Source organism: Myotis brandtii, unplaced genomic scaffold, assembly GCF_000412655.1.
Source record: "Myotis brandtii unplaced genomic scaffold, ASM41265v1 scaffold55, whole genome shotgun sequence".
NCBI classification, from domain to species: Eukaryota; Metazoa; Chordata; class Mammalia; order Chiroptera; family Vespertilionidae; genus Myotis; species Myotis brandtii.
Window position 1 is genome coordinate 2,374,499 of NW_005370042.1, and position 6,991 is coordinate 2,381,489.

Sequence of the window (6,991 nt, forward strand, 5' to 3'; positions counted from 1 at the left end):
TGATGGCGGGGGTCAGGGGGAACCTGATGATGGTGCAGTGGTCAAGCCTGTTTCTCTGGGGCGCTCTCCGAGGATGCCGGGGCTGCTTGTGGCGCCTCTGTGTCTTCCGCGTGGGAAGGGGCGTGCCGTGCCGATGGGTCGTGTGGCTGTGGACGCCTCTCCGCGCTGCTTTCTTTCCTTTGGCTTCAACTTTGGGAGGAGCAGGGGGCTCCTTCTTTGTTTTCAGCGGGGGCGATCTCCGAGGATGCCGGGGCTGCCTGTGGCGCCTCTGTGTCTTCCGCGTGGGAAGGGGTGTGCCGTGCCGATGGGTCATGTGGTTGTGGACGCCTCTCCGTGCTGCTTTCTTTCCTTTGGCTTCGACTTTGGGAGGAGCAGGGGGCTCCTTCTTTGTTTTCAGTGTGAACTTTGTAAAAAGCTCTGTTTCTTCTTTGCAGGCAAAACCCTCTCCACAAAACGATAGGACATCTTGAGGGAAAAAATGCATCTTCTCCTTAACCCTTCAATTAATTTTCACTTTGTTTTTCAAGTTAAAAAATCCTCAGACCTCCGATGACTGCCATCCAATGAGTGAATTTACTTATTCCCATAAATAAATCTTAATAGGCAGGTGTAAAAGGTTATGGAAAATAATAATTCCTTCATCAACTACTTATTCCACACCTACTGTGTGCCAGCCCCACGGTCCTCATGGAGCACACAGTCAGCAGCTGGAGAGAGACTGAAAACTCCTGCAAACACAATTATGCCGGTGCTGAGGAGCGCACACTGTTATGGAAGGGCCTGGGTGGGGCACAGAGCCACTTGTGAGGATGGGGTATGTCTGCGTGGACCTGAAGAAGGAAAGTGTGTTGATGCGGGGTGGGGAGGCCTGGAGAATTGTGGGGGGTGACTCAGGAGGGACAGCGATACTGACACGTTCCAGCAAAGCCCCAAGGAGAGAAGGCATGCAGCTTCTCATGGCAAGGCACCGAGAGGCCAGCTTCTGGAGCGGAAGCGGGTGCGGGACGGAAGGGCACGTGATGAGCCCCGGCAACCGGGCAGAAGGAAGACCCGCAGAGCCTTGCAGGTCTTAAGGATTCGGGCTTTTATCCTAAAGGGGAAGGAGAGCATTAGGAGAAGGGCACCTGATGAGCCCCGGCAACCGGGCAGAAGGAAGACCACGCAGAGCCTGGCAGGTCTGAAGTATTCGGGCTTTTATCCTAAAGGGGAAGGAGAGCATTAGCGCGTGAGGAGAGACTGTGACAATCAGATGTGCTTTGGTGGGAGACTAAGAGGCTGTCACAGAATCCACTGGAGAGATGATGGCCCCTGGGCTTGGCATGGGCACAGCAGCGATGTGGGGTGGCACACGCACTGAGAAGTATTTAAGGAGTAGGATGGAAAGGACCTGGTGACCAACTAAGACTTGGCGACGGGGAGACGGCACGTGGTCAGGAAGAGGTCAGCAGAGGCTAAGCCATCGGTGACCCTAGGTTCTGACTGAGTGGGTGGTGGTGGCCTCAGGAGGACACTTGGGAAGACGGGTGTGGGAGCAGGAAGACTGAGCTCCATCTGAGAAAGCACTGAGGTTCACATGCCGATTCTGAGATGCCCTGTGGACGCGTCCCGTCAACCACATGGACAGGGAGGGAGTCTGGGAGAGGCCTTTGCTGGAGGAAGGCACTAGAGGGTCCCTGGCATGAAGACAGTCTTGGGAGCCTCGGAGTGAGGTCGCGGAAGGGTGGGGAGAGTGGGGTGAGCAGAGGGAGCCATGAGCCCTTGGGTAGTGCAATATGGAAGCAGGCGTAGAGACGAAGGAGCCGTTGAGGAGCTGCCCAAATTAGGTGGGTGGCCAGGGAAGCGTGGGGGGCAAATAACATCACAAAAACAGGGAAAGACAAGGTGTCCCGGAGGGGTGATCGGCTGCGTCAAACTTTGGGAAGTTGCGGTTTCCATCTGGATTTAAGGGTCCATTAGACTCAGCGGCAGAGTAGTCTTTGTCGATCTTAGTAAGAATGTAGGCAGATGAGCGGCGGCGACCATCCCTCTGGGAGAGCGTGCCGGCCTCTGCTCCCAGGCCGCTGCTGCTGGTGCAGCTGTGCTCTCCCTGCAGGACGGAAAAGCAGGTGTGGCACCAGGACTGAGAGGTGTGAAGGTGGGCGGAGCAGGCAGCCCATTAGGGAGTGGCTGCACGGGCACGTTTTATTTTTCTTGTATTACAGTACTTGTATAAGGGCATACAGACCTCCCGTGGGCTACACGCTGAGGGATCATTCTTAGAGTGAGAAGAAGTGTGGAGGCTGAATTGGGAGGTGAGGCGTGCAGAGAAGGACAACATAGGACACGGGGAATAGAGTTCTTTGGACGTGGTTGACCTTGACCGTGAAGGACAGTCCACGCAGTGCTACCTGGGAACCTGTGCTCAGGGGAAGGTGTGAAAGTGTTGAATGCTGATGGGAAAGGGCTGCAGAGCGGGCAAGGTGAGTCACTGGGGCAGCTCGAAGTCCAAGGAGAAGGGGAGGCAGTGGCACCATGGGGGTGAGCAGGAAGGCGACAGGGGTCCCCTGGGAGCACTCTGTCTTCTCTTGGAAGTTAAAGGCGAGGTTGCTAGCGAGAATAAGAGGGCACAGCAGGTAGTCAGGGAATGAGGAGTGTGGAGAAGGGTTGGAATGCGTTTCGAAGAGCCTTTTACTGAAGTAAGTGTGGTTGAGGCCCGAGGAGCTCAGAGCCTTGAGTATTCCTCCACTTTGCAGGTCAGCAGTCAGTATTCAGGACCCTGGACACAGCTAGCATTATCCTCAAGATTCTAGAGATCAGTTAAGAAAATTCTATTAGTCTTAGGAGAAAATTAGTGATTGCAATGGAGTATATAAGTATTAATTACCATGAAGGTAGCTTTTGATTCATTATATAGGATTATGCTTAACAATTAAAAATATACATTATATTTTTAAAATATCTTATAAACTTGCCACAATTTTATGTCAGGCCCATAATAAGAACGTTCTCTTTAATCAAAGTAACTTTAAGTAGGTCTTGCTGCCCATCCTTTTGCTGTAGTGTACCCACTTTTGTGTCATCTTCTAAACCATCTAATAGTACGCTGTTATACACCTATTCTGTAAAAGATAGATGTTTTCCAGACCCTGCTGAATAAACTTCACCAATAAAACAATACTACGTTCTTCTCCTGATACGCTAATTAACTTTCCCTTTATTTAACAACCAGAGCTAGTAATGCGCACTGAGTCTTAAATTGCCCTATTTATCACCATAACACTCCGAACGATCAGTGATGCTCATCACTCTATAAAGAAACTGAGACAAATTGCTCAAAATTACATGACTAGCAAAGAACAAAACGCGGATTGGACCCCTGCCTTCGGAACCTTCAACTCAAATGCATTTCACTGTATGAGTGCTTCTTAGTGGCGTATGAAGAACCACTGTTTCTTTTAGAGAGCTCTGTACTTGAACATAATTTTACATAAATTATTAAATTAAAAGTTAGTTGATTTAGATAAAAGCAATAGTAACAAAGATGGTATGCAGATTTGGCAAAACTCATGAAGATACATATACATGGGTGGAATGTTCATAATCACTGAAAAAATGGGCAAAAACTAGGGCTTACTCTCCCCTGTGGAGATAAAGGATTAGGCCAAGAGTAGCTGTGACATTAGCCAGGGTAATAAAGAGGCAGGCTTCCTTTAACAAAAGCTGACATTAAAATCCAACTCCCTCCCATTGACAAAATCAACCAAAGGGGAAATGATATTACAAAACGACCTTTACTTGGAGACGTCTAAATAATAGTTATAGGAACCATTTATGTTCCTGGTACCAGTGCTTTGCTCTGAGCTCTCACAGGATAAATCATATCATCCTTCTCCTACCTTGTGAGGGAAGTACATTTATTCATCTAACTTTTCAGATGAGGAAGGATAGTCAGAGTAAAAGCTATTAACAAGTTAATAAACTAAATGCTCAGGTTCACGAAGAAGCAAGTCCCACTGAGGACAGCACAGAATAAACAACCGTTACAGGTCCTGTTCCCCCTTTTTCCTCTAGAATAAGAGTCAGGAGACGCAGATTCTAACCCTGGTTCCACCACCAGCCGAGTCATAGCCCTCAGACAAACCTTTTAGATTCAAGGCCTTGGTTTCCCATACCTACAACATAAAATGTTCGAATTTGGTGATCCCCAACATCCCCGTTATTTCTCATATTGTATACATTTACTCTTCAAGTCGCTAATCTGTATCATGTCAGGAATGCATAGATTGCATAAGTCAGGTGCATCATTGAGGAACTCATGCGGAAATAAAATATTGTTCCCAATTGTTCTGACAGAGCCCCGATCACGCCCATTGCGAGAGGAGGAGCCTGGGCCAACTGGCCTATTTCGAGCAATTATTGATGCAGAGCCCTTTAAGGGACACCCCCAAAAAGCAGCCTTGAGCAGCTCACTGTGGGAAATACGAGGTCATCTCGTCCTTAACGAGTTTACAGACCCCTGAGGAAATGGACCCAACCCTGGAAATGTAAACTGCTGGTCAAAGGGTGGGGTGGGAAAGGCCCTTCGACCCCATCCAGTCACAGATTCACAGGACGTGGGCCCGAGAAGGACCTTAGACAGTGATGGCGAACCTATGACACGCGTGTCAGAGGTGACACGCGAACTCATTTTTTTGGTTGATTTTTTTGTTGTTAAATGGCATTTAAATATATAAAATAAATATCAAAAATATAAGTCTTTGTTTTACTATGGTTGCAAATATCAAAAAATTTCTATATGTGACATGGCACCAGAGTTAAGTTAGGGTTTTTCAAAATGCTGATACGCTGAGCCCCAAAGGTTCGCCATCACTGACCTTGGAGGTGGGTACACTCCCTTCCCTCCCTGCGTCACCCTGGCTCACATGGGCCGACCTGGGCCAGCAGGGTGAGCGCCGTGGTCTGCGACGAGTTAACAACCAGCAGGGAGGGCTTAGAACTCCATTCAGGGGCCACAGGAGGCCAGCTGAAGTGGAGAATTGGGGTTTGGGTTTGACGTGGCTGTGGAGGCTTCTCTGTGTCACTCCTGCACAGAGAACCCATAAATGGTGCTGGTCGGAGAGAGCAGGCAGCAGGAGCACAGCCGTTAACAAGGAGAGCAGGCCCGGCTCTATGCGCCAACGCGGAGCAGTCAGCAGGCAGTGAGAAGGGCAGCGAGGTATCCAGGGGTGTGTGTGTGAGAGTGAGAGTGTGCGCGCACGTGTAAACGCATGGCATTTCTCTGGGCGGATGAATGAAAGCCCGGTTACACCTGGTTGCGGTGTTTCCTGCGGGAGGGGAATTACGGGGCCCAAGTGTGGGCATGGGAGTTGGATACATTTTTCATTGTAAGTTCTTTTGAATATTTTGACTTTGGGAGCTTTTGCATGTACTGCTTAGTGGTGACAGTGTATTTTCTTGGGTGTAATTATTCAATTTTAGTTGACATGCAATATCATATTCCTTTCGGGTGTGCAGTACAGTGATTAGACATTTATATAACTTACAAAATAAGTTATGGTTTCCTAAGAAGATATTTTTGCCAAGTCTGGAAAGCTTTTTAAAAATTAAGTAAAACATTTTTGTGTTATAAATAGTACCTCTTGGTAGAGCAGTCATCTGCCTTCAGGCAATAAGATCAAGGCTAATTCCCGCCTCACTCGTATCCAGGAACGGTCAGAGGGGGCACAGCCTGGCATCGAGCACGGACCTCGCCCTGTCGCCCTGGCGCCCACTGCGAGGGTGACTGCGGCTGGGCAAACGGTGCCAGACTCTGCCGCCCACGGCCGGGGGGTGTGCTGCCAATTAAAGCAGCTCTGCTTTCAAATGCCTTCGAGAGGTGCCTGCAGGAAAGGGGGTGGACGACACTGGGGTCTCGCCTCCCAGAACTGGGAGAGAGGCCGCACCCACTGTCTGACCGGCCTTGACTCTGGAACAGGCTGGGCCCACAGCCCGTCCATCCGCTGAGCGAGCGGGACGGGGGAGTAGCCGCGTCCGGGCACAAGTGCTGTTCCCGGGAAAGCCAGCCGGCCGCGTGCTGGTGGTGCAGGAAGATGTCTCTGAGCTTTGTGAGCGGGTCTGCAGCCTCAGAACTGCATATTTTAGCTATTTTTTTATTTTCTAGAAAGCAAAAAAGCACCTTCTCAGGGGCTGTATGCAAGTCACTCTTTAAGCCCTTTTGGTGACCACCTGGTCCGTTCAGTCCTCCCGGGGCCCATCCTGAGTGTGTCCTGGCTCCGGGGAACGAGGCCACACTGGTGCTGCCCACTCACGGGAGCCTCAGTGGTGCCTTTCCGTGGGCCTGGCTGCTTTCAGCCACAGCAGGGGTTCCAGCCACCTCCAGAGCCCAGGGAAATGCAGGGACCTGGAACCGCCCTGTCCCCAGCCCCTGGGGCTGTGCAGAGCCCAGGAGTCACCGCAGTGCAGAGAAGGGGGAAATGGGGCAGGTATGGAGGAGGCCAGGCGAGCAGGAACCAGCTCGTTCACGGCCTGCAGGCCACGGGGTAGATTTGGAGTCTGTTCGGAGGCGAAGCTCGGCCCAGGTCTGTGCGGGCTTTTCCTGGGCCCCCTGGCCACAGCGTGGGGCCTGGATGGCAGGGGGACAAGTGGGTGGGTGTAACCCACTTGGAGAGATTTTGTAGTCACGCAGCCAGTTTGGTCTGGGAGAGAGACGGTCGAGTGAAAGGGCAGTGGACAGGGGCGTTCAGGAGGCTGAGCCAGTTGGGAGATGCTGGGTTTTGGACGAAGGCCTCTCTGGCGGGGTTTTGTGAACCATTGATTCATAGCCTGCTGTGTCCTAAGGGGCTGGGCACCCGCATTATAGCGCAGTCATGGAATCTGTTGTGCTTCTTCCTAGCTTGAAAATATTTGGAAGAAATTTTATGTCATATTGAGAAACCCAATCACCAAGTGATATGCACAGCGATTGATCACAGAGCCCCAGCCAGCTGGGCCGGGCCTCCTCTGCTGGGCGATT